Source organism: Lutra lutra, chromosome 10, assembly GCF_902655055.1.
Source record: "Lutra lutra chromosome 10, mLutLut1.2, whole genome shotgun sequence".
NCBI classification, from domain to species: domain Eukaryota; kingdom Metazoa; phylum Chordata; class Mammalia; order Carnivora; family Mustelidae; genus Lutra; species Lutra lutra.
The window spans coordinates 17,841,184-17,868,486 of record NC_062287.1 but is presented as its reverse complement, the minus strand read 5'-3'; the positions used below and the strand labels follow the sequence as shown (position 1 = coordinate 17,868,486).

General features: G+C 45.2%; 2 long non-coding RNA genes across 2 annotated transcripts in view; one reads left to right on the top strand and one right to left on the bottom strand.

The window, feature by feature from the left end:
* LOC125078272 (uncharacterized) overlaps positions 1 to 27,303 on the top strand; it is a 153,881-nt gene that overhangs the window by 86,680 nt on the left and 39,898 nt on the right. The window contains exons 3-4 of the long non-coding RNA XR_007120843.1: positions 3,758 to 3,834; positions 18,932 to 19,056. This is a non-coding gene — a long non-coding RNA (uncharacterized LOC125078272). The remainder of the gene's footprint in view (positions 1 to 3,757; positions 3,835 to 18,931; positions 19,057 to 27,303) is intronic.
* LOC125078273 (uncharacterized) lies at positions 11,009 to 23,932 on the bottom strand. Its single transcript, XR_007120844.1, has 4 exons — positions 23,689 to 23,932; positions 21,850 to 22,031; positions 21,220 to 21,311; positions 11,009 to 13,452 (listed from the first exon to the last, which is right to left on the bottom strand). It is a non-coding gene; the product is annotated as an uncharacterized LOC125078273 (long non-coding RNA).

Sequence of the window (27,303 nt, the reverse complement as noted above, 5' to 3'; positions counted from 1 at the left end):
CATACAGGAGGCATATGATAAGTGGAATATATTCATGGGATAGCTTAGATAAACTGACTCTTCATTTATTTGACAAATACTGAGTGCCAACCATACATTTACTCCTTCCATGCAACAAATATTTACCATATTCAACTTACTGTATTCTTGGTAATATTCTTAGTGTGCAGGATACATCAGTGAATTTAAAAAGACAAAAATCCATACCATAGCAAAGCCAACTTAGGTAATATCTATACACATAATAAATAACTAAATTTTATGATAGACTACAAAGAGGTATATCCTATGGAAAAAACCAAGGTGGGGGCAAGGAGGATCTAGAATGATGGAGGTGGGGCAGAGGATGGGTTGCAATTTAAGGCAGTGAGGGAGGGGGTCACTGAGTAGGTAAAGAATGAACAGAGCCTTGGAGGAGATGTAGGGAGCCAGCACTGAACAGCAGATATCTGGGGAAGAGCCTAGGAGCCTAGTAAACAGTGTGTATAAAGGTCCCCAGGAGGAACAAACCAGACACCTTCAAGAAGTACCAAGGTGGCCTGTTACCAGGGCAGACACTAGTTGTACAGTGATAAATGGAGCAGTCAGAACCGAGTTCAAGTTCTGCCTCTGCCACTTACCAATTCTGTGATCTTTAGCTAATTGTTTAATGTCCCTGAGCTTATAGCTCTCCATTTATAAAATGAGATTGGAATATCTAAAATCTATTTCAAACGATTATCTGTCCCCAAGTATTGAAACATTTACTGCAAGTCATTTCTGAAGCTAGAATCTGCAGATTTTGCTTTAGCAGAACAGGAACTTCTGTTTGATTTCTGTCTGGTTCTGATCCATTTCATCGCATAGGGCCATCTCTTGTCCTGAGCCTATTCCAGAACTCCAGCATGGTTGGTGGGGTATTGAGGAGGTGGGACTGGCAGGGATAGAAGTCCTGTTTGGAGACATAAAAAGGGATGAGAGAGATATGCCTTAATTTATTCACTCAGCCAATAGATACTGAGTTTCTGCTGTGTTATAGGCATGGAGAAGAACCATGTGGAATGTGTTAAGGAGTTAGAAATACCAGCCTGGCTATAGGTTTTATATATATATGTAAATATGTGTCTGCGTTTGCATGTATGCATGTAGTTTATCAACTGTGCACCAAATGTTATTCAGATGTTTCTGGAATGTTCATCAGAGACTTCAGGTGAATAATGTGTTGGAGGTCGAGATAACAGAGAAGGGACATGGTGGCTCCTTCAATGTCAGTCCTCTTGAACTTGTCTCTCGTTGTCTTTAGCTGGCTATGAATGGTGTCACGGAAAGAATTCTGGATTCAGAGTTGGAAGACATTGCTTAGATAGCCATCCCTTTATTTTTTAGCTGTTTTGTCTTGGGCTTGTCATTTTTTAACTCCCCTGAGCTTTATTTTTTTCATTTACATAATGGAAATAAAACTTCTGCATCATTATGCCGCCTAAAATGTCAAAGGTCCAATGAGGAAATGGATTTGAAATCATCTGATAAACTATAGAACGACAAGGTAAGGCAAGGTATAGGCCTTCACTAAAGAGAGAGGCTGATGGGAACTGGGGAATGGTCAGTTACCAAATGTGGGAAAGAATGGTTTTGGCATTTCTCCACAGAGTAGACATTTGGTGCTAATTTATGCACATTAGTGAATTTTGTGCTGCAGGGGGTCCCACTCCCTGGTGGGTGTGCCATCCGTGACAAAATCAAGAAAACCACATACCTTAATACTGTGATCCTTCCAGGCAGGGATGAGCCTGAAGGAGACAGGCTCTTGAGGGCCACCTACTTGGCTGACAGTTCTGCTTGAGAACACCCTACGGAAGCCTAGAAAGTTAGATGAATAGAGAAAAACCTTACACCCCCCCGCAAATGGTTAAGTTCATTTTTCACCCCAGCTTTCTAGTCCTCTGGGTTCTACATCCTGGGCATGTAGGAATATTGTCACTCCATGGTGAATGGTGGTGTTGGGCCCTTCTTCCCAGCCATCTGGGGTGGCTGAGAATGAGAAGGGGAGAGTGGCATACTTTCACTGGGAGAAAAACACTTTCACGAGTCAAACTTAAGGCACGTTCTTGGAGAAAAGAGAATGATTCAGGAGAAAGGCAGCCAGATGCTCTGTAGAGGCACATGTCTAATCGTAGCATACGTTGAGAGTGGGCAGGAAAGAATCACCAAATCTGAAGAATTACGGAACCCTTGTTGTGGATACGACTCAAGTAAACCATAGATTCCTGTGCACCTCTGGTCCCACCCTCCAGACTGCAAGCCATTCCTCAGGAGGGGCAAGGATTTTGCATTTTGCTTCGTCTCCGACACTTACCCTGGGGCTTGGTCTCCACAGTGTCTCCAGATATGTTCTTGAATGGAATGGTGACACTGGCCCTTTCCACACACCAAGGCTGGCCAGGGAAGGAGGGGAGTCCCTGAGTCTTCTGTGGGTAATTTACCTCAGTGTTCCATAGTTCTTGACATTTGGGGAAGATTTTCATTTAATTAAGAGATTAAAATATTCCCCTTCTTTGGTACCCATTAATTTTGAGTGTGCTTTTTGCATCAACAGTGGGCTAGAAATGGACCAGAAGGCAGAGCTTTTCAGGGCTCTACAACAGGCCTGGGGTGGCTAGAGTAATTTACAAGGTATTTTCTGAGATATGGATGGTTGTAACTTCTTGTCATGGTAAAATATGAGAAAACAATTTTGATAACTTTTAGACATTTTCAGTTCTATTTGAGCATTCATTGTATGGCTTCATCTATAATCTTCTTGACTTTGGTAAGGAGTTTTTGAGTCCTGAAAGTCTTTGAATGGTCTCCATCACCAGAGTGTTCAGGGACAGTTACAAACAATCCATTTCCCCCTATTTACCTGTGAATATGTACTGATGTCTTAAAAACAAAAACAAAAAAGGGTCCTGGTCTTAGTTCATTTATGTTTTGGTCATGATTTGTCATAAGTGATGCTCTTTGTTTGGCCTACAGTATAAAATGTTAGGGATTTCTTTTTTCTGATTTAATTTGCCCTTGTATTTTCTATTTCTTCTAATAACGTAAGAAGCATATGTGATTTTAATCTTTACCTCTTAAAAATCAGGTATCAGGTACTCCTAAGTAGAAAATGATTTATTTTACTGGAAGAAGTTTTAGAAAATCCATATTTATTGTCTTCCATAACATTTTATCACTATAAAAGTAATGAATAAAATTTAATTATTTGTATGCCTAAGTCTCAAATAGAATCTCCCAAATTCTTCCCAATTTACCCCAGTTACACAGTTATCATAATTCACTGTGTGTGTCATGATGTGAAAAACACAAATGTAAATGATCCTTTTTAGCAATTTTTCGCCCACTCTTTTGGACTGGATAGAAGGGGGAAGAAAGCTAATCTTGGAGGAAAGGATTTGATAGAAGACTCCGAGATGTTATGTTCTTTTTTTTTTTTTTTTTTTTTTGACAGACAGAGATCACAAGTAGGCAGAGAGGCAGGCAGAGAGAGAAAGAGGAGGAAGCAGGCTCCCTGCAGAGCAGAGAGCCCGATGACGTGGGGCTCGATCCCAGGACCCTGGGATCATGACCTGAGCCGAAGGCAGAGGCTTTAACCCACTGAGCCACCCAGGCGCCCCTGTTATGTTCTCTTTTAAAGTTCCATTTGCTACAATAGTGAAATAAAGAGGGTAAGTTAAATTTCAGGGTGTTTCACAATGATGGATGCAGCCTGATGAAATTGCATGTGTTTTTGCAGATTCCTGTCTTGCCAGCTGGGTCTCCCTTGCTTCCTCCAGGAGAGAGGGGTTCAGAGAGCCAGCAGGAACTGAGAAGGTAAATGTCAGTGCTTCTAGCCAGCCATATTTTGAAATTAAACATGGATTAAACAGATTTCAGTGTGGCATAGTCCTACAATTCATTAAGCCACACTTAAACGAAAAGTAAGTGATAACCCTCCCATTTAAAAATAATTGAGCAAGTGTTTTTATATTGAATTGAAACACTTCCTCTATTGAATAATACACCCAGTATGGGAGTAAAAGCACAACATGGATCTGAAACTGACCTTAGATTACTCTTCCAGCTTGTTAGAATTGTGGGCAAGGGATGCCCCCTTTTATTCTTGGAGGGCTGGGGAGAGAGGTCAGGGCTGAGAAAGTGCACCTGCAGCTTTGAATGGCCCTCTTGGGGTGGGCGTGGGGGCGGGGTCAGGGACAAGGCGTGAAGTCTGTGGGCTCAGGGGTTAGGTTGCCATATTGAGTAAATACAAATACAACCCATTCAATGTTGGGGCTATACTTCCAGTAAAAAAAAAAAAAAAGGTTTGTTGTTTACCTAAAATTCTGATTCAAGCTGGCATTCTGTCTTTAACTGGCAACTCTGTGTGGGAGGGAGTTGCATGGAGAGGGATCTGGCAAGAATATCAAGAAAAGAGGGAGTGATGGGTAAATATTAGGGTAGAGGGTGTAGATAACATCATTTCTAGGTCATGTACTTAGAACGAGATTTGTACAGAATTTCTAAGAAAGCACAGGAGCAAGGTCCTGGTCAGGGAGGTCTTCAGATGATATCAGTACTGATGCTTGAAGACCAGAAATTACTCACGGAAGGAAGATGCTGGGGGTTGAGGAAGGGTTTTCCAGGCAGAACAAAGCATGTGCCAAGGCACAGAGGGATAAAACAACACCAATATCCACCTCCGGGAAGTCCTTCTTGTCCCACTTGGGGGGGAGGGGCGGCAGTCGTCCTTCCTTGCTTTGTGCTCTCCTAGCCCTTTACTGGAGACTGAATCCCCTTCCACTTTCTGCTGTTGAGATGTCTATGATGTGGGCCCCATGGAGTTGCAGGTGGGAGGTTACGGGACAGACCCCAGACCCATCATGTGCTGTCCCTAGTTGGGCCGTGCAGCCAACAGTGAACCTAGTTGAGCAGACCTCACTTTTTGCAGAAGATTGAGAACAAGCACATGAACCGTTCCAACAATTTTGCAAGCAGTGCCCAATTTGGGTATATGTATATGTACTTAAGCAAACATAGAGAATTGATTTATAGGACATCAGAGCTGAAGTTCCTAGGAGTGTTTCCCTACCAGAGAAGTAAAAATATGAAAGCAAGCCAATGGGAAATGGAAATCAAATTGGTTACATTCTCTAGGCTTTACCTGCAAGCCTACCCACACTGCCTAAGTATACGAAGTGATTTCTCTCTTGCACCACTCAGCAGGTGACTGCCTCTGAATGTTATTTTTCAGAGAAGAGGTTGTCCTGTATCTTGAGTGTGATGCTTTTATCCCTGTGCTTAGAAGCCTCACCTGCTTAAAGTTCTTCAGCTTACGGTGCTGAGTACTCAGATAAATAGGACCGTGCTTTCTGCCCTCGGGGGCACAGAGGCTGAGGAGTTCAGGTGTGTGTGGAAAGGAAAACTTGCTGGCCGCCCTCTTCCCACACCGGTGTGATTCAGAGGTGAGCTCACCCAGAGATAAGAACATCAAAAAGGTGGTTTCCCCTAATAGCTTTGAGATGTAAATAAATTTCCTTTTTATTTAAAAATGCTACTTTCCAGGGGTACCTGCGTGGCTTTGTCGGTTAAGTGTCTGCCTCTTAATTTCAGCTCAGATCATGATCTCAGGGTTGTGGAATCAAGCCCCAAGTTGGACTCCATGCTCAGTGCGGTCCACTTGAAGATTCTCTCTCTCTCCCTCTGCTTCCTCCACCAGCCCCCCTTTTTCTCTCTTAAATACATTAAAAAAAAAAAAAAACTTTAAAAAAATCCTGTTATCCAGAGCTGTTTGAGCCAGAATGGAAGTGGTTTTTGTTGTTGCTTTCATTTTGTTGGTGGTGAGGAAGGCTATGTGGGGAATTTTACTTCACCAGCAGCTAAGGGTTCTGAGTGGTGGGAGTCTTTCAAGTCTAGGAGGGTTTATCTTGCCTCTGCACATTCTTTTTCTCTTTCCTTCTCTTTGCACATTTCCTCCAAGTGCTGGCCATCCTAGAATTGGACTCAGACTTCTGAGGACCTACCTTGGCTTTTCCTTACTTGAGGAAGAGCCCATATCTGGCTCTATGCTCCATCTGGGAGTGTAGAGAGCCTGGTCTCCTTTGCCTTTCCTGGCCCTAATGCCTCCCTTCCCAGAGGAGTGAAAACCATGCTTGCTTTCTCGGGGCCCACTGAGGGTTGGTTTCTGCTCTCCTGCGCCACCTGCTGTAACCAGCTCCAAACGCAGCCTTCCTGGTCTCCAGCCCCAGGCCCCCAGCAGGAGCCAGAGCCAAAATCTCAGACCAAGCAGATGTTACTGAGACTGCCAGCTTTCTGTCCTGGTCTTATCTGGGCTCCCTCCACCGGCTCTCTAGATCAGAATCCCAAATGTCCCCAGATGACTTGCCTCAAGTCACGCAGACCCTGAGCTCCTTGGCCAGAAGGAGGGAGCCTGCCAGTTTGGGGGTTGGTGACCAGCAGCTCCTGCCAGGTTCCTGAATATGTGGTCAGGGGAGGCCAGCCTCTGCCTGGCAGTGAAAATGCAAATGAATTTTTTTCACAATGTCAATATACGCATGGCACTTGTCCTTAAATGGGCTCTCCAACATGTCTCCAGCATGTTCCCTGATTGGGCCACTAGTTTTTTCGCAATTTGCTCAGGAATTAGGAACTTTGCTTTGTTTTTTAAGCACCCTGGACTTTTCTGTGTTCTCAAAACTTGGTGATTCTAACCAAGGGACCACCAAAAGAGTAGGGTGCTGCTTTTTATTAGCTAAACTAAGTACCCTTCCCCTTATTTCCTATTCTAGGTTGAAAAGCTCTTGATATGGGACTTAGGCATTTGTTTATTGACAATCATTACAGAGTCTGGAACACAGTAGGTTTTCACGACAGCTTTTTGGAAGTCCTTTTCTATTTGTCTATTAAATGTAAGACCTGTCAGGCCTGAGGCTCAGATAGTTCATTCCTGATTTAAGCCTGAAAAAATAAAGCTGGCTTGGTAGAAAGAAATGATGAGTGATAGTAGTGATTTCTACTATTACTCTGATAAGAACAAGGATGTAAGCAGCTGCTGTCTCCTGAGGTTAGAAAAAGTAGCAAGGTATGTGTGCAGGAGACAGTCAGGGTAGATCTGAGATAGAACTTCCTGAGAAGTTACAGTATACTCTTATAAAAATACAAAGGAGGGTTTATCCCAGCAACTAGTCTAGAGATAGATACACACCTGTTTAGTTCAGTAAACATTTACTGAATTCCTAATTATGCCAGCACCATACTGGAAGCTGGAGTTAGAAAGATTAATAAAGTCCAGTCCCTGCCAGGGGGGAGAATGAGCCAAATAGATAGTTTCAATGTCATTTCTTCAATCCTAGGAAAGACGTGTACCTGGGCTGTTGTGGGTGCATGATGAAGGGGCACTAATTCAAGCTATGTAGTCAGGGAAGGCTTCCTGGAAGAGGTAATATTTATACCGAGTTTTACCATCGGGTGAGAGATATCTAGATGAATAAATGCAGTCAGTGCATTCTAGGAAAGGTGGGTAGCTAGATTAATAGATGCAGAAACATCTTTAGATCATAGAAAATCCTTTCGGTTGTTCCGAGTTGAGTCATCTGGGAAATGCTGTTGTCCCATAAGAAATGTCTTATAATCCTGATGGCAAAAGGGGGGCTTTGGTTTTCTGTTCCATGTTTGACTTGTCACCTTATTGGGACAGCCTTTCATGGATTTAGGAGGTTGGAAAAGGTAAAGGAGGGAATCTTATTTTCCTCTGGCTCCTAGGGTTGTGATTCTTCAAGCAGCCTCTCTGCTCCGGCACACATTCAGAGCTGGTATGTCCATGATTCTTCAGATCCGATGTGTGTGGGGGCTGCCTGCAAAGCCATGGGATCCAGGAGGCCACATGGAGGAAGGCTAGGGCTGAGGCCTGCCTGCTGGGTCAGAGAAAAGAAACAAACTGCTACCTAGAAACTCTCTCAGTAGCTACTTTCTGAATCACCAGGCCCCATTGTACAGATGGGAAAACTGAAGCCAACGCCCAGTGGAGCTGCCTCCCAGGTCCTAGGGAATAAGAGGCAGCTCCTGTGTATTCATTTAGCTTCTTGTTTCTTACTAATGTGCTGCAGCAAATATCTCAGGGTGGGAACCTGTGAGAGGCCTTTTTCCCAGAAAAAAGTGCTTTTGAGATGGCAGGCCAGTCAGTCCTGGCCGGTTTCCAGTGCATACCCTGCATATTGGACCGGCATCGTGGGGTGGGGGTTCCCAGCCTCCTCCAGGGAGGTCATTCAATCCCAGCCATGGCAGCTGGTGTCCTCCATGCCCTGGGCCACCATCAGAGAAAGGAATTCAAGGGAACACAAAGAGTGCTGCCCGTGGCTGCAGACCTGAGCCCTCCACGCCCACTTGCCCGAGGCGGGCCCCAGTGGGGCTGGTGCCAGGCGCTGTGCCACTTCCCCGCCCCTTCCTGGGCCCCTCGGCTCATCTGCTGGCTTTCAGAACTGCAGCCCTCCTGAATGGGTCTTTGTGTGCGCCCCAGGAGCTGGCTCCGAAGAGCCCTGATCGAAATGCTGGACAGAGATGTCTCCTCTGGACCCAGGCGTAGCTCGGCGCCGTGCCCGTCTTGTGGGAGGCAGGCCTTTCTTATGCTACTGTTTTGCTCCAGATCTGGGACTGAGCCGGGACCCTGACGAAGGGGGGAAATGCCCTGCACCCCTGCACAGAGAGGTCATCGGCAGGGTCACGGGGATGCCGGGGGATGCCAGAGCCTTGGTCGGCTTCCCCGAGCTCTCTTTCCCATTCGCTCTCTTTGCTCCGTCGCCCCCAGAGATGACTGTGGTGATGAGAGTTCCAAGAGCCTCCGTTAAGTGAACCCTCTTTATGTGCCAGGCATCGTGCAGAGGGTTTTATCCCGTTGAATCAACCCTTCCCTGCAATCCTGTGACATACATCATCTTACTACCCCATTTTACAGGTGAGGAAACAAAGCTTGGAGACTTGAACCCGCACTGGAAATTTTTTTTTTTTTTTAAGACTTTATTTATTCATTTGAGGGAGAGAGCATGAATCAGGGTGGGGGGGGCACAGAGAGGGAGGGAGAAGCAGACTCCCTGCTGAGCAGGAAGCTGGACACAGGGCTCCATCCTAGGACTCAGAGATCGTGACCTGAGCCGAAGGTGAAGGCTTAACCATCTGAGTCACCCAGGCAGCCCTGCACTGGAAATTCTGAACACAGATTGGGTGGGCCTCTCCCAAGGAGGGTAGCTCCCTCCTTCTAGCCCTCAAGGTATCTCTTCCAGACGGGAGTCCCTAAAGACTCTCCATGCTTGGCTGCCTGAGAAAGCACCATGCTCCAGGGCACTGGCAGACTCGGGAGACCCCCAGGAAAGCAGATTCTGGTTCTGGCAAAATGCAGACAGCCTCCTGGCCTTCCAGAAGGCGCACTGTGTTTACACTGTCATCCCTTTGTGCTTTTTTTTTTTTTTTAAACCAAGAATAACATTTTGTTTTATAAGATAAGAGAAGCTATGGATGTCAGGAAAAACTTGGGGGTACAGTTACATCCAGAAAATTTTGCTGAAGGTCCCTACCCTCCCACCCAGGAGAAAACATGGTGCATGAGGGCCGGAGCATGGGATTCCTTTCAGGAGCTGGTGCTTCCAGCTGGTCTACCAACCGCACTGCTCTGGTCTTGCGTCCTGCCATGGTGATGGGGATAAGAATTAACTCCAGGTGTTGGGCTCTATGGCATTCTGGTCAGGTGGAAATGTAGGCACAAGTTTTGGTTTTATTTTTTTCTCTGGAGATAGTTATGATGCTAATGATAACCTCTATATTCATCTACCTCACCTCTCATACATCTATGGCAGGGCTGGCTACCCTGAGAGGTGTGATCTATACCTTTCTTATGGAGCCAAACTCCATGACCTTTTTGAGGGACAGAGATGTTAACCATGGCTTTAAGAACGGCTCTGTTACCTAAGCCAAATGGCCAAGTGGGAAGGGCTGTTACTCCGTTTGCATAGAGGCTATGAGCAATCGGTAGTAAAGCAAACACACAAAAACAGCAGGAGAAACACAGGTTAGGTCTTCCTAACTTCCCAACTGCACAATGTGTTGAGATAATCAGGCAAGATTATAAGATGGTCTCTAGAGTTTGTGGGTTTTGTTTTGTTTTGCTTTGCTTTGCTTTCTAGGCTAGAATGATTATAGTCATACGACTTCCAGGAACTGGGGAAAGAGTCTCATAGGCCTTATGTAAAGGGAGCCCCCTTTGGGCTGATCTTCCCCACATGACAAGAAACTCTAGAACTGGGATCCTCAGAATTGTGTGTGATATGCTGTGTTCCACCCCTCCCTGTGAAGAGTTAACGTCCGTGGCCAGCCACTAGTGCACCAGCCCCAGAAAGGGTCATGTTGTAAGGATGGACAATGTGACGGATTCACTGTTCCATGCATTATTCTCCAAGTTGCTTTTCGTGACCTTTTATGCATTGCTCTGATATCCACTCTATTTCCGTGAACATGTTCCTCCATTAAACCATTGCTATCATCATGGATTATTATTAGAGTCTAACGGTGGTGATATATGATAAATTCTATGGTTCAAGTAACTGATCTCTAAGGGCAGCAGAGGAATACCCATCACAGTCAAGATAATAGTCTGTAGATGATGAAATCCCTAAGATGTAGGGCGTTGCACATGCGAGTCACAAACATCCCTTTGTATGTCACCATTCTTTGGTGTTTTCCTTGGGAGCTCTTTGTTTCTTCTTGACTTTGCTAGTCTCATTTCTGAGAGTGGAACTCACTATTTATTTTATTTTTTTTTTAAGATTTTATTTATTTATTTGACAGAGAGATCACAAGCAGGCAGAGAGGCAGGCAGAGAGAGAGAAGGAAGCAGGCTCCCTGCTGAGCAGAGAGCCCGATGCGGGGCTCGATCCCAGGACTCCCGAGATCATGACCTGAGCCGAAGGCAGCTGCTTAACCCACTGAGCCACCCAGGCGCCCCTGGAACTCACTATTTAAACAACAGTTAGAGGTAGCAGATTTCAAGGGCCTGAGAGATAACTCAGGGGAGATGTCGGAAAGGACTCCCTGGTTGTGATGAGGAACATATATAGGAAAGAAACCCATGTGGGTAGCACCAGTGCAGTCCACTTCAGGTCCACGGGTTCCATGAAGGGGAGGAGTTTTCTGGATCTTGGTCCTTTATTCACAGGGTAACTTGGGAGTCATTGGACAACTTAATCTTTATGAACAAAGCTGGCCATTTATTTGCTGGACTTTGGTCAGTAGGCAGTGCAGTAGGCACTGTGTTTGGACTCTGACCAGTGGGCAACAGATCTTCACCAAGAGTGTTTGAATGGAAGAGTGACAGGATCGGGGGCATTCATCGGGAAGGCTAAACTGAAAGTCACACGTAAAATGGATTATGGTGGTTAGATACAATTACTGGGAAACCAGTGGGAAGAGATAGCAAAGCCCAGCAGAGAAAACATGAGAACTTCACCAAGGACAATTGCAGCAGAAAGAAAGGGATTAATGCAAGAAGACGTGGAGGAAGAGTGGTCAGAGCTTGGCAACTCAGCAGCCACAAAGGAGGGCTCGGCCAAGGGAAGAATGAACTCTGCCACAGTCACTAGCAGAGTCCCCAGGGAGCCACTGGGCACTTGTCCAATGGTGGGGGGTGGGGGGAGTAATTGGAAATTCTTTGTTTTTCTTGTTGAGAAAAAAGGAGGGATCAGCAGTGACCTGTTAGCAGTGCATACTTACCCCCATAACCTATTATAATGGGTGGAATGGGTCCTTGATCAAGATCAGAAATAGCGTGTTGGACACAGGTTTGCATTTCCACGATGGGCGAAGCCATTGTGTAGGTCCCATTGCCGCTGCTATGCCCCCCCTTAATGGGGATGATATCTAATACTTCACTTGCTTTTTGTTAGTGGGGCTCTCTGCACACAGAAGTGGAGAGAATATCACAACGAACCAAGAGGAAAACATTTAACAGAAAATGCCATGGCAACATCCCGCATGAGCAACAATATCAGGTGACTTGCAGTGTTTTAAATTCCTCCCCCTTTCACTTTTCTCGTCACCATTTCCCGACTCATAAATCCAGGGCTCTGATGCCAGATTTCCTTGGCTTTAACAGTGAAGTGAGGAATGACTTGCAATTAAGTTCTGTGTTCACTGCTGTTCTGCCACCTGAAGACAGAAGGCCTTGGGAGGTGGAGTGAATGTGGCATCTTACTGGGCTCCACAGTTAGAGATCGTAGCATGGGAACAGTGGGCATGTCCCCAGGGCCTCTCAGATAACCTGGCGGCACATTCTTTTATGCTAACTTCAGGACAAGAAAGAATATTCTTTGGATAGACAAAACCCAGATGACTAAAGCTCTTTCTTTAAAAGAAAATCCTTTAAAGGGGAGGGGAGGTTGCTCTTTCTATGATCCGGGTTGGTTTCTGGCCAGGGACCTATGAAATCCCCTGAAAATGAACAGCTTGTGAGGGTCTAGCTGTCTTTTTCTTTTTCCTTTTTTTAAATTTAATTTAATTTTTTCAGTATTCCAAGATTCGTCGTTTAGCTGTCTTCTTAATTAAAGACAAGAGATCTGACACTTCTCATACCCCATTTGGTTTTCCACCTTGAAAGCTGCCTTTAGCCCAAGAGGGTCTTTCTTTCCTTGGTTGAAAATGCTCAGATCTATACTTCATTAACTGATACAGGAAAACTAAGCATCCCTATAGTTAAGTCAGGCGAAGTTCAGTCTGTGAAAGTTCCTCCAAAGCACAGGATTGTGGTTACTTCCCATTGCCAGTCCCCAGGGGGCTTGGAGCTTCTGGATGAAACAGAGCTGGGGCTCCCAGGGAAGCCCACTCCTATGAGGGGAGCCAACATTAACCCTCTTGCTCATAATGCCAGGCTTTTGAATAAGGGTGCTGAAGTCAGCTCAGGGTCCTCCAACGTATTTACCCATCTGAGAGTGAGCTTTGCCCTGATTTCTTTGTCTTCTAAATTAAAAATGGCGGGTTTGATCTCAGAACCCTTTTGTTTGGGTAAGAAAGTTCAGTCCTGGATGCCTGCTCTAGGTATCTCTGGACATGTGCGAGTCATCTTGGCCTGTAGGAACAGTTCAGGTTTTCCTTTCCAAGAGACTCTGTTTTTCCAGTCTGAGAATACCTTTGGACTCAGAGTCAACCTACAGCGCTCTTGCCTTCATTAACCGTGAACTGATGCCAAGAATTGAGGACGCACTTCTGTAATCATTCCGTTGTTGTTCCTGTTGTTGGAAGGCTGCTTGGCTGACCGTGCAGGCACCTCTCAGAAGCATCAGTTCCCAAGGATCTGCACATGGGTTACATGCTTTGTGAATTATTCATGGATAATTTTAAATTCCAAACGGGCTGTGGCACTGCTTGACATGCTTCCATTAAGAGATTCCTCCCTGTCCTCCTTTGAGCTAGAGATACCTAGGGAATGTGATGCGTTCTGATTATTAGCATAATACAAAATAAACCAGGACCTAAACTTATTGAAAAGCCATCCTATAAAAATTTGCAAATCAGAAAAAAAAAAAGCAACTTTGGAACAATCCCCTTGTGGAACTGGATTATTTCTGCCTAAACACATCCCTCCATGATTACATATGGCCCATCATTTCTATACGGACTCCGTCTTCCTTCCCAAACCAGAACTTACAAAAATGTAATTGCAATGTTATGAGAGGGTATTGACACATATAAATTCTTCTGCCAACTCTAGATCCCATGAGGCTTGCACTAAAAGCTTCCCTAGCCGTTTCTCAAAACAGTCTTCAAGGGAGCTGACTCTGAGCCATCTTGTCCATCTTCGATAGCATGAAACCCAATCGAGCAATGTAAATCCAAAGTGAAAATTGTTCGTGCCTCCTCCCCTCTTTGGTAAAAGCATCTCATGCTTACTCCACCTTAAAAGTGGAACGTGCCCTTTTTGTGTGCAGAGACTGCCCAAAGTGGGCCCCCTGATCTTTCCAGGGAGGGAATGTAAGCAGATCCCTGAAGAAACCACTCAGCTCAGCAATTTTAGGCCTTGTTGTAATTGGCCTGGCCTAAAAGAACTCCGCAAACTGCGTGTGTGCCAAGGAAAATGCAAATGCTTCCCTGAAACAGGCGTGTAGGGTGGGTGAGAGAAGAAGGCTCATCTGTGAACCCATGAGAAAAGCAAGACAGACAGAAAATTCAGGAAATCAGAGAGGCTCCTTAGGGACCATTTCTTTCACTTAGCCACGGGTGGTGGCCACACCAACAGAACTGGTCAGACCAGGCAGGGCAAGAGGGGTCGAGTGGGGAAGATCTTGAGTAGGAGGCGTTCTTCTTCCATCATGAGTCTCTCTTGTTTCTCTCGAGAGGTAGAGCTGGTCTTCTTGCCCCGTCGGGCTCCCCGTGGATTGCCTCCATGGTCCCTTGCCGGGCTCTGCATCTACCACCATCCTCTGGAGCCTGGGAAGTTGATGGGGGTACTGCTTACTCCTGATTCTCTATGGCTTCTCACATCTCTTTTCTGTAAAAACTAGAAACCCAGTTTCGTATGTCTGCTATTTTTCCCCACAGTGCCCTGGAATTCTCTCCAATTTCTTTCATGCTTGGCTGCCCTCTCCTCGTTCCTCTTTATTTGTGACCTCCATGAGAGTGGGCCCCCGTCGTCCCGACTGCATTCCTAGTGCTTACCATGGCCGTTGGCCCATAGTAGTTACTAGGCAAGTGACTGTTAATTGCTTAATAGTAATACAGGTTACTATGGGATATTTGACAACGTGATTTCTTAGTAGCGTTTTATTTCTATTTCTGTGACGTAGCTGAGCATATGGGAGGTGTTTAGTCAACACTGGACGGATTCAGATTTTTCTGATGAATGAACAGTCTTCCACAGCCAAAAAGTACTCTTGACTGCTCTCCTCTGAAAAATGAGCTAGTCAGGGTCAGCTGGGTGGCTTAGTTGGTTAAGCATCTGATTCTTGATTTCAGCTCAGGTCCTGTTCTCGGGGTCATGGGATCAAACCCCCAGTCGGGCTCTACTCTCATTCTCTCTCTCCCTCTGCCCTTCCCCTGCTCGCATGCTCTCTCTCTCTCTCAAATAAATAAATAAAATATTTTTTAATAAAAGGAAAATGAGCTAGTCAGAAAAATGGAGAAACCAAGTCCTGTGATGAGTCAAGCTTCCTTGCTGCCTCTTGCACTCACATCTTTTCTGGGCCTAGGTCTCCCTTCCCCTCATCATGCAGCCTTATCCCCACCTCTCACCTTCTCTTGAGACCCAACATGGTCTTGGAAGCAGCTCTTGGACCTCCCTGGAGGCTCTCTCTTCACTTCTTTCAACCTTTAAATTTCCCTTACCAATCTCCTGTTTCTCTTTCCCCCTCCATCCCTAACCTCTATGTCCTTTCCCTCAGCCATTTCATGCCCTCTGTCCCCTCTACTCAAACACAGGTGCATTCTTGAACGTGCTGTTTTTCTCATCTGCCACCCTCACCAGCTTTCCACTTGAATTTACAGCCCTGTCCTGGGTCCCCACTTGCAAGCTGTTCCAGACACAGGCCGCTTGCCAGGACCTCAGAGCTCATGGTACTTCTTCCTCACCCACAGTTTTTACCTTGTTTAGTTATCTTGCCTCTAGTCTTCCGTCTCCCACCTTGCACTGGAAGGCTTGCACACACATGCAAAAGACAGTATAACACACAACAATTTCTACTGCGCTTTTACCAGTAATGTGTAGAATTAGAGGTGATATTTTAACTAGAGATGATATTTTTAAAGTTTACTCTAGTTCTGACTTCTTAAAAATCCTGATTCACTTTAGGTTCTGTATTTATACTAATGGTTCCATTTTTCTTTTTCCGTGTTTCCTTGACTTGCTGATGCATTCTGAATGTGTACCTTTTGCTTACTCCACATTAGAATGGCCTGTGATGAAATTAGCTTTGGAGGTGGCTTTCAAACTGAGATCAGGTGGTATTCAGTTGGGGAAGATATGGAATGAATTCAAACAGGAGGGGTGGGGGCGTCCAACAAGAAGACTTCTAAACCTCTTTTTTAAAACCTGAGATTCTCCTTAACCTGAACAGAACGTAGGAGTTTTACCTTTTCCTTTGTGTTGTCCCCTCTATAGACGGGCATTTGCCCCACCTAGGAGGTGCTTAAATACTGGAATTAGCTGAGACAGTGAAAATAAATAGTGCTGTTCGAGGGAGAAAGAGGACAAGGCAGCAAGGCCACTCTGGACGGAGGTGTTCTTTGAACGTATTAGGTCGTGAGATCCCTCTATAGGAGTCCAGTGCTTTGTGTGCGGATTGCGCGTGTTTCTTTTGTCCAGCTTTTCCTTTCAGGCCTCAGGTTGATCATAGAACCAGAGGGAACCCCAAGGGTGGTTGCAGTCCCATAGGTCTGTGTGCATGGCCCCCTCTCCTTGACCAAAAAACTTGCTCTTCTAGCCTTCTCCAGACAGAAAGTGATCTTTCCAGTCTAGGGTTGAGCTAGCAGAATGTTTTCCTTCTAGTGAGTCAAATAGCACTCTCTCTGAAATTTCTCCCCATTGGCTCCAGTCTATTCCCTGATGCTCAGCAGAGCAAAATCCCATCCCTTTTCTGAGAGCCCTTTGGACAGTGGAGGACAGCAATTATTTCTGATCTGGAGTTTTACCTTCATCTGTCCGAACACTTCCAGTGTTCCCAGTTCCTCATCACGTGATTTCTGGTCTTTTCTATGCTCTGGTTCCTCTCCTTTCAGTGGACTCCATTTTGTCTAGCATAGGGTCAGAATGGGGTGCTCTGGCCAGCCATAGCAGGACGCTTTCTCACCCCATCCATCCTCCTGTTTGTTCTCTAGCCCCTGACACGGTGCCCGTCATGTGCCCGACCCTGTGGTATGTTCTCCTTGAACAGAATCTCCGGGCTTCTACTCCATCCTTCACACCATTCCTATCCCCCAAAGCCCTCAGTTCTAGATCCATCTGCATGAAGGGGATTTTTGTTTGTTTGTTTTTGTAGCTTTCCTTGAATTCTCCAAATCCTCATTGCTGTTTTATACTTGACTTGAGTTTATAACGAAGTGTAAGTGTCTCCGGGGCTGGTTGCTTTTTTTCCTATTTAGCCCAGAGCCCAATATAGGTCTAAGAAACAGAGCTTGAGTCTGTGATCAGGAACCATATCACGAATCAACTTATCATCCTCCTCCTTTTGGTGGCACATAGCTCCTGTGGTCTCGGGTGTTTGTTTTGTCTTTATGCCTTTAGTGTCTGCGTTGCTTATGGAAAAAGAGTCCGTGAGGAAGGTTTTTAATACATGGAGTTTTTTGGTTTTATTCCAAGCTCGGTCTTCCCACGTGACTCAGTACAGAGCTGCCACCAACATCAAGGAGCGAGTGGAATTTAGTAGGGATCAGTGGGAAGCAGCTTGAGATTGGTTTGCTGAAACTAATATGGGATGCTTTCAGTTGACCCCCCGGCTAGAGTTCCCTTGCCAGGACAGCTAGAAGAGTCGATGAGGCAATGTGATATGGTGAGAAGAGCTCTCGGCTTAAACAGATTTAGGTTTGATCCCTATCTCTGCCACTTATTTCATGGTCTGTTAACCACTGTGACCTCAGTTTTTCCGTCCATAAAATGGAGTTAACCTAACCTCACAAGGTCTGAGACCAAGGTCTCAGAACTGGTATGATGGTGGAATGACATCACAGGTCACAACCCACATGGCGAGCTCTGGCCAGGGCGCTGCTGTCCTTCTGCAGAGTGTCTGTATTCTATCCCCACTGCCAGTCCCCGGTTCTGGGAAAATAAGGAGCCCAGTAACAACCCCAATAGGCCATTGGTTGTTTTGACATTCTACACGATGACGAATTCTCTCCTGCAGGGTGTCTGGGACTTTCTATCTATGTCATACCCAGGGCACTGTCCTCATGGCTGGGGAGTCAATCAGTGCTCCTAATCGTGCCGCTCATGGCCCTGCACTGGGGAAGGTCAGTGAGCATCATTTCCCATTCTCTCCAGAGACAGAGCATATAGTCTAGACACACTGGCCAGGGGGAAGGCAGGAAAGCTAAGCCCTTAGCTCCACTGATAGTTTTCCTAGTGCCTCGGGCACCTTACTTGGCTATGTGAGCCTCTGATTCTGTTTGCAGAAAAGAGTAATTAATATATTTGATTTCCTACCTGCCTGCCAGGGTAGGAGAGAATGAATGAGACTGTATCTCTCTGGAGAAAGTTACTGTTTGGACATACCTTGTTTCCATCAAGGTGGGGAGCGGTAAATTGCCACGTTCCAAAAGGCCGTGCACCCACACTGGGGAGAGTCCTGGAGCCTGGACCTTCACTCTGCTCAGAGGACGGAGACCACGCCTGTCTCTGCAGAACAGCCCCGTGTGAATGTCTGACTTTATGATACATTTGTGCGGGTGAGGGAATTGGACACGAGGTGGAGGCAAATGGTTGCCGATCACGGCTTCCCATACAGAGCCTACGTGGCGCGAGCCGGTGACTCATGCCACACTCACCTGGGCTCAGAGATCTCTAGGCACGGAGAGCTCTGTCTCCCCCAGAATATTCCCCTGATGAATGACGGAGGGTTCAGCTCTGCACTTCACACAGAGACACAGAGGCCCTTCTTCCTGGTGGAGCCCGACTCCCCCCCCCAACCCCCCACCCCCATGCGTGCACTCTGCTCTTGGCCCTCCTCCCTCCAAGGCTCCAGCCCAGCTGTGTCCTGCCTTGCCATGCCCCACATCTCCCACAAGGGGGAGCCCCCGGAGGGCAGTGGAATTTTGGAAGCTGAAGTTTTCTCCTCCTGTCCTCTGATTTTCGCGCTTGACCCAACTGTGAGATTTCTTTGTTGCAATGTTGGGGTCTGAAATAACACTTCTGGAGGCTGCAGCGAGCACCACAGCTGATGCCATCTTGTATTGTTTGTTATTAATTACCTAGCATGATCCACAAAGAAGGAAAAGTAACAAAGAGCTTGAAGACTTTCATGGCTCCCAGGCCCTGGATGGAGGCAGGCGGCCTCAGACAGGCAGAACCAAGGAGGTGCCCGTGACTGCACAGCCCAGGTAGGTCCCCGGGAGAGGACGATGGAGGGGCTCACGGGAGTTGGGAGTGTCGAGAGGCACAGAGTCCCCTGATGGTGGGAGGGTGGGTGGAGTAGACAAGGGGTAGTCAGGAGAGATTAAGGGGGGAAAGGCAGTGCAGAGAGACTGAGGGAGAGCAGAGGGAGGCACCCCCAAAAGGAGTGCAGAAGAACAAAAATGTACCTAGGATGTGATGTGGAAGGCTGACTGCGGAGCCAGAGCCGGAGAGGGAGGGTTTGTGAACTGACTCAGAGACTTAAACTAGCTTGAAGTTGGTTCCAACTCTGCCGCCCAGTAACTTCACAGGACAGGAGAGGCCGAGTCTGAGAGCTGGTGCTCAGCTGCCCAAGAAGATTCAGAGCTGGTCGGTATTTGCCTGAAAGTCTATCTAAGCCCGGGCCTTGTGTGTCATGTAGCCACACCCACTCCGGACTCTGGACTTTCTAAACTGGAAGGAATTCTGGTCTGATGGCCTTTTCAGGTTCTCTCTGCTCCCAGCTACTGTCTCAGTCGGTCCCCTTCTTCCCTCCAGGCTCCCGCAGTTGCTCTGGGTGGATGGACCAGGAGTCAGAAGTGCTCACTCTGCCACTTAGCCAGATTAGCTTAAGCAAGGAGACGTCAGAATCCCCTTTTTCTTTGTCTATAAAAGGGAGATAATAATACATTACTGATGAGCCTTATAGGATTTTTCTGAGGATTGAATAAGTAAGATAATGTGAATAAATGCTCCTAATAGATTATAATTGCTAGCTAAATAAAAGATGGCATTAATAATAATTAATCAGTTAATATACCCTTACGCTTCTCAGTGGGGTATTTTCCTACTGAGCTTTGGAGGAACGTGCGTGTACTATTTGTGGGAAAATTTAAGTACATGATCCCTAATTGCCACATCCCTTTTTAGAGTAACCTCTTTGGCAGTTAAGTGGGAAACTTTGTGTTCTTTCCCTTTTAGCCACCTTCAGACATTCTCTTTCCCTGTTCTCAGCTCCACTTTCCTAGTTCGCAAACATGCAGATAATGATTGATGGTGTCTGCTTGGCTATCTGGACGAGGGATTTGTCTGTGTCCTCGACACTGTGCTGCTGGCATACATGTCACAATGTGTCTCAGGCACCTGATCAGACTTGACTTGGAAGAAGCAAATAAGAGGCTGTGTTTATAATCCCATTGCCATATTCCCTGCCTGGAATGTTCTTTCCAGACTACTTGTTACTTACTCATTAAAATGTCTCAGATGGGAAAATGGGGTCTATGCTCTGGGTCAGGCTCTTTCAGTCAACCTAGAAGGCTGGAGTTGGCTTTGGTACCTGTGGACACATTCACCCTTTCTTTGGGTTCCAGAGGCAGCGTGGTGTATGAGGAAGGTAGTGTGGACCGTGGATAAATCCCTTGACCTCCTTGAGCCTTCTCTTTCCATCTATCACATGAAGTTGCTACTACCCTTTCTTACTGCATCCAGCTATGCCTGTGAGACACACATGAGATTACACCAGAACACTCCAGAAGTTTGTAACTCTACAGCATTATATAATTATAAGGCATTGTCAGTGTTCTGCTGCATGTCCCTTACTAGTGACCTCCCCATATTTCACAACTGTAATTATTTTAAAAGCTGCCTGTCCCTGATGTTCATGTATTCCCCTATTTCTTTTCTTCTCCCCCAACTGACTAATAAATTAAATATCAATTTAGAGTGTTAAGTTTAAGTCATACACCTACTCCCCTTCAAAAAGTTTGTATGCTCTCTAAAGCATGTGCCTAGCTGCATAATAGGTCCACAGACTGTATTTTTCTTTTCTTTTTTTTTTTTTAAGATTTTATTTATTTATTTGACAGAGAGATCACAAGTAGATGGAGAGGCAGGCAGAGAGAGAGAGAGAGAGAGGGAAGCAGGCTCCCTGCTGAGCAGAGAGCCCGATTCGGGACTCGATCCCAGGACCCTGAGATCATGACCTGAGCTGAAGGCAGCGGCTTAACCCACTGAGCCACCCAGGCGCCCCAGACTGTATTTTTCTAAAGCCACTATACACATATATATACGTTCCTTCTTTTCAGCAGGTACTTATTCCCCTTTTAATACAAAATACATGCAAATGTAGATTTGAGAAAACACATGGGCTGACATTCATGCAGCATACTCACTCAGAGAGCACAGTTAATGGGGAAGAGGAATGAGCACAACACCGTATCAGCATTTCAGCAATTCTGGAGTCCAGCAGTGACCACAATACGTACTTCATGTGGTTAAAAAAAAAAATCATGGATCAATTTCTTCCCTGTTCTTAGTAATGAATATCAATACTGCCTCTTCCAGACAGATGCTCAGCAGCTCCAGATATTTTTAAATGAGTTTTTTTCAAATACATTTGCAAAGTCAATTATTTTGAATCTCATCTGAAGCAATTAAAAAAAAAACATCCTGACATTTCAGGTGATATTTTTTCCCAAGTAAAATAATTATAAATAATACTAATTATGAACAGATCATTCAGTTACGCTCAGCCTGGTTCAACCTTTAGGTTAATAAACCAATCCATTAAAATTCATCTTGCTCAAAGGACCAATTTGTTAAAAAATGTAGTGACCTTTCACCACAAGTATGATGGATATTTTCTTTAACAATAATCAGAGCTGTCTTTCCCAGAAGAGAGTGTGGCCAAGTGGTAGACGTGGTTGGCTAGGGGTCTGGTAATACTTCTAGATTAGGTACAAAGTGATGTTTGTGATGATGAAGATGAAGGGACAAAATGGAAATTCTGTTTCAAAAACTACCTTAAAGAGAAGTCTGAAAATCTCAGGACGATTGCTCAGAAAAACCGACAGTATCATTCTTCACAGCAGGAAGGATTTTAGATATGTCCCTCTGTCTTCCTCTGGTGTTCATTCTGTCCAAAGATGTAGGGTAGGGATTTGCAAATAGGGCTCATGGGCCAAATCCAGTCTGCTACCTCTTTCTGCAAATAAAGTTTTATCGGAACAAAGCACAGCTCTCCATTCCCATATTGTCAGTGGTGGCTTGCTTACTCCAAAGACAGTCCAGTAACCACAACAGGGTCCTAAAATATTTATTATTTGGCCCTTTCCAGAAAAACTTTGCCAACCCCAGTTGTAAGATGATGGAAAAACAAGTTATCTTTGAATTTAACAGCACCAACTAATATTTGAACAGCACCTTACAGTTTATCAAGTCTGTTATTTTGTAACAGTATTATCCTCCTGTCACTGATGAAGACATTGCAAACTTTCCCATGGCCCTTTGGCCATTAACTGGTGTAGGTAGACCTTGACCTTCCGAAGACAGAAGGGTGCTGCCCTGAGGCCCGCCATTGGAGCAGCAGTGGAGGTGGCTCTCAAGCCACAGTCTCTTTCAGCCACCCAGATGTGGTCCTTGCCATAGGAGAGGAGAGGAAGCGATACTCCTGACATTCCGTTCCCTCTTATGTGACCGTGGCCTGGGTGATTTTATACTCGTTCTGTGTCTGCGTCCCTCTTCTCATCATCAGAGCAATACTAATAAACAGAAAGGAGGAAAACAAATGCTTTGCAGTCAAACAAAGCTAAGCTTTATTGCCTCAACTCTCACTTATCCATACTGAAGGAATGTATCCGCCCCAAAATTGGCACCGTGGTATGGATATCCTGTAACAAGCAGAAACAGAGACGTCTTTGTTTTTGGAATATGCTCTTTTTTTTCTTTTAAGTTTGCTTTTTGAAATGGCAAATCCCCTCTTAATTACACACTGCTTTTACTCGGTTTATTATCAAAATTATACTCCCCCCACCCCGCCCCGAGCTCATTTCATCTACTAGCAAGGTGAGCCATGAGGTGCTAGATACTAGGAACAAGGAAGCCTGGAAGGAAGACCTTGCCTTTGAGATCCATAGACCTAAAACCTGTTGTTTGCAGAGACCAAAGCTTTTGTCAACCTTAATGCTTTCTTGGAACGGAAGTAAGGGAGACAGTAAGAGAGACGGCAGTAAGACACTCCTATGTCAAACCTTCCCTGAAGGTTCCAAGCCAAAGATGAGGATTGAAACAACTGAGCTATTTCACTTTTTCCACCCAACCAACCTTCATCTGGAGTGCCCACTGTGGTAGGTGCTTCAAGGAGTGGAAGGAGTATCACGTTGAGTAAGCTCCAGATACTCTACTAACTGATTTATTGGAGAAACAAACATGTGCATTTGTGTCTATAGTACAAATTAGAAATAAGTAACAGAATGGAAGTACAAACAAAATCCGAGTGTGCTCGAAGGAGAAGTTGTTTCTTCTTATTAGACAGTCACTGAAGATCTTGTGGAAGAAGTTTGCATTTTCTGAGACCTGAGCATGTATGGGTTTTAGGCATTTGGGAATGGAAGTAGGTGGGCGTTCTAGGAGCAAGCAGAGAGAACAAAGTCATAGAGCAAAGCACAGGACTTGTGTGTGATCAGAAAACCATTCACTCCATTTCAAGCATCTGGTTACACAGGAGTAGAGGAAGATAAGGTCAGCAAAATAGGTCAGAGTCAGATTCTAGAGGGCCTTGAAATGTAGGTTAAGAAGTTTGGTCCTTACTATGTGGATGATGAGAATCCATGTTTTTCTGCAGGAAAATTGCATGATCATACCTGTGATCTGGGAAAAGATGTAGCAGATGTTTGGAAAGGTCTTGGAGACCAGGTCACCAGTGAGCAGCTAAAGCAATGGGCCAGGTCGGATGAAAAGTTTACACCTCCATCTTTTGCTCTCCTCAAGAGACAGCTCCTCTATAACCTGATGATAATAGGTTATAGCCCTGGCTGAGGGCTTTCTGAGGCCACTTACTTAATGTCATGCCAGTGGCATTTACTCATAAAACCAAAAAGCCATTGGGGCCAGAAATAGGGGTTTTGGTTACTTCCCCAGACAGGATGCAGTTGGGGTGATTATACATGTGATTCATTGAGGTTGGGAAGCAAGCCCTCCACAAACAAACACCCCTCCCCTCCAAGCCCAGTGACTCACAGCTTCTTCAGCTTGGAAAGCTCTGGAGTCCAGGCAAAATTTGAGGTATGATGTTAAATCACAATTCTTCAGTGTTCATTGTTATAAGAGAAATATTTTTATTCATTCTTTCAATTGTTCAAGCCAGGAGCATTGATTGAACTCTTACTACCTTAGGCACGGAGAATGTGGAGTTGCAAAACATGGTTCCCCACCTAAAATCTTCCCCAGTTTATCTGGGAAAATAGATAGAGCATCAAGAAGAGGTAGAGGGGTGCCTGGGTGGCTCAGTGGGTTAAGCCTCTACCTTCAGCTCAGGTCATGTTCTCAGGGTCCTGGGATCAAGCCCCGCATCGGGCTCTTTGCTCAGCAGAGAGCCTCCTTCCCTCTCTCTCTCTCTCTCTCTCTCTCTGTCTGCCTCTCTACCTACTTGTGATCTCTCTCTCTCTCTGTCAAATAAATAAACAAAATATTTTTTTTTTTTAAAAAAGAAGAGGTAGAGTATCCAACAAATGTTATAATAAAGAAATGCAAACAGTACCAGAGGGTCAGAGGAAAGACCCCTATTTGCTTTGAGAGAGGAAGCGTGGCTTTGACAACAGGTCTGAAACTGTTTATCATGTATTCATTCATTCATTCATTCAACAAATAATTATCAGGCACTTGCTGTTTGCCAGGCATTGTTCTAGATGTGAGATTTCATAGTTTTGTGGAGTTTCCATCCTAGAAAGAAGATCCAAATATTAAATACACTTGAGAACCAAACAAGCAAATCTCTACCCTCAGGCAGTTTACATTCTTGTAGAAGAACATTTCAGAGAGTAGCAACTAGCACTTTGTTCCAAGAAAAAAAAGAACATAGACAGAAGGAAGCATGAATCCAGCCCTTGGGGAAAGAATGGAGAAAGATGCCTCGGGTTTGGGGGTACTCAATATGACAAGAGCGTTTATATACAGACCCAACTTAAGATGTACAAGTTGCCCTGACATTCTTTGGCTGGAGTTGACAGGCAGAAGATGGATACTGTTCTCACATAGAGATGCCAAGAACTGAGTTCCCAGACATTCTGATTTTTCAGCGTCCATCAGGAAACCGAGTGTTGTGGTTCGGACTCTGACGATTTTTCCGTACCTTCCGTCTGAGTGTTCTGCGATGGCCCAGTGCCATGAACATAAAAACTCAATACACTGGCTCCCTCCTTGCTTAAATAATATTCAGGTCAAATTCTGTAACAGCCAACTCTGACTTGGAGGTCATGCTTGAGACTCATTTTATCAGGTTGTCTGAAGTAACCAGGCCATGAGGTGGTTATTGTTATGGTACTCGTTGGAATGGGATTTGACCTATATAAGGAAAAGAACTAGGACAGGAATAGCTCTTCAGCCCATCACAGACTTGGAGAGATCCAGTATAAGCAACTGCAGAATCACAGAGCTGGAAGGGACTTAAGGTGACTTAAGGTGATCCTGGCACCTGCCTCTGGGCACATATGTGCCTGTCTGGAAATTTAATATAAATTCTAGAACTCATTATTTTAACAATACATACAAGTTTACCCATCCTGAATATAGTTTCCTTTTGGGTAGTGATGCTGCCTAGCCTCGGGCACGACATCTTTAAGAAGACTTCAGAACCTATAGCATATTCTTCTGAATATATTTAGTAGAGGAAAATCCTCATCTTTGCAAGATGTTTTGCATTTTCAAAAAACCAAATGCCATATCTAATTGGTCCTGCTGAATGATTCAATTTTTTATTAAAAGTGAATTTAAATGCAGCTATGAAATTATGAGGTGACATTTTTGTTTGGCTCATAACTGGTTCAAAAAGACCTTAGTGGCAGTTGCAAAAGTCACAAGCTTATATTCCCGCAGATGGCTAACTTGAGGGCACATGAGCTCTGGTAAGCTGGACTGTTTCTCACTCTCCTTGGTGAGCTACTTGAGGTCGAGGAACATGCCTTGTTTGTTTCAAAATACCAGCCTACCACAGAAACAGGTGTATGTCAGGGGCGATTTGTTGAATGAATTAAAAAACAATAATGTCATCACCTCATATTCACATCATGAATTCTTTGTCCATTTTTATTTATTCATTTTTTTTTATTTTTACCACAGCTGAATCCCAAGATCACCTCTTACCTTAAGGCTAATTAGCCAGCAAATGGCAAGGCAGTACTCTGTTGTAAACAGAACACTGTTCTGGGAAGAGAGTTCAGGTTCTGGTGTAGACTCTGTTTTGAGTGGCAGGGGGAGTGACTTTGGGAAGGTGCCTAAGCCTCTGTCTCCAACTTAATAAAGGGATGGAACTAGATGATGGAATGTTCCATCTGAGGAATAAAATATAGAGGAGTTACTCTGTGCCTGTCTCTGTATTTGTTGTGGGAGAATTTTTTTTTTAAGGTCTTGGTGTTGATTAGGATTCTGTGTTTGCAAGTGACAGAAACCCATCCTGACTTAGTTGAGGTACAAAGCCACATTCTGGAAGGGCAGGGGTATACCAGCCTCCAGAAATTACCAAAATCGGGGACTCAGGTGCTAGTTACCATGACACACTTTCTCCAACATTGTCTTCAGCTTCCCTCTCTGGGTCAGTTTTATTCTCTCTCATCTGCTTCCTCCATGAGCCTGGAGAAATTTGTACAACTTCTGGAAAGTTCCCTGTGCAAAGGAAAACAAGATTCCATGACTGGTGGGTCCTCTTAGCACCAGGAGGTTAGCTGGAGAGAGGGGCAGCTCATCCAGAGAAGGGGTTGCTGTAGAGCCAACAAAACAGAGCTCCGCTAAAGCCTGCCGTCCCCATTTGCCTCCCAGTCCCAGCCTCCTCCTCTCGTTCCATACACATCGGCTGGTGACCTTCTACTCTTCTTGGAGGCTCTACTCAGCTTCACTGTCTCTGAGGGCAGCCTGCTTGGGCAGCACAATTCCTTCCTGTCTGTGCTCCCACAGCACCTGGAACCCATCTGTATCGGGAAATAGAGCTCCTCATGACGCCGGCCCTGGTCTATTTACAGACCTCTCTCCCCCCGGGAGATTGGAAGCTCGTCAAAGACACTAACTGCCTTAATTGGCTTTGTGTCACCTGATCTACTTATCAGATTATTTATTTATTAATTATCAACAGCCTACTGTGTACTAGGCTCTGAGGATTGAAAGACAAGTAGCCCAAGATCCCCGTTCTCAAGATGATCAAGGTCAAGATGAATACAATAAACAGACACTTGCAGGGCAGTGGGTGGGATGAAGCCACCACCAGCATC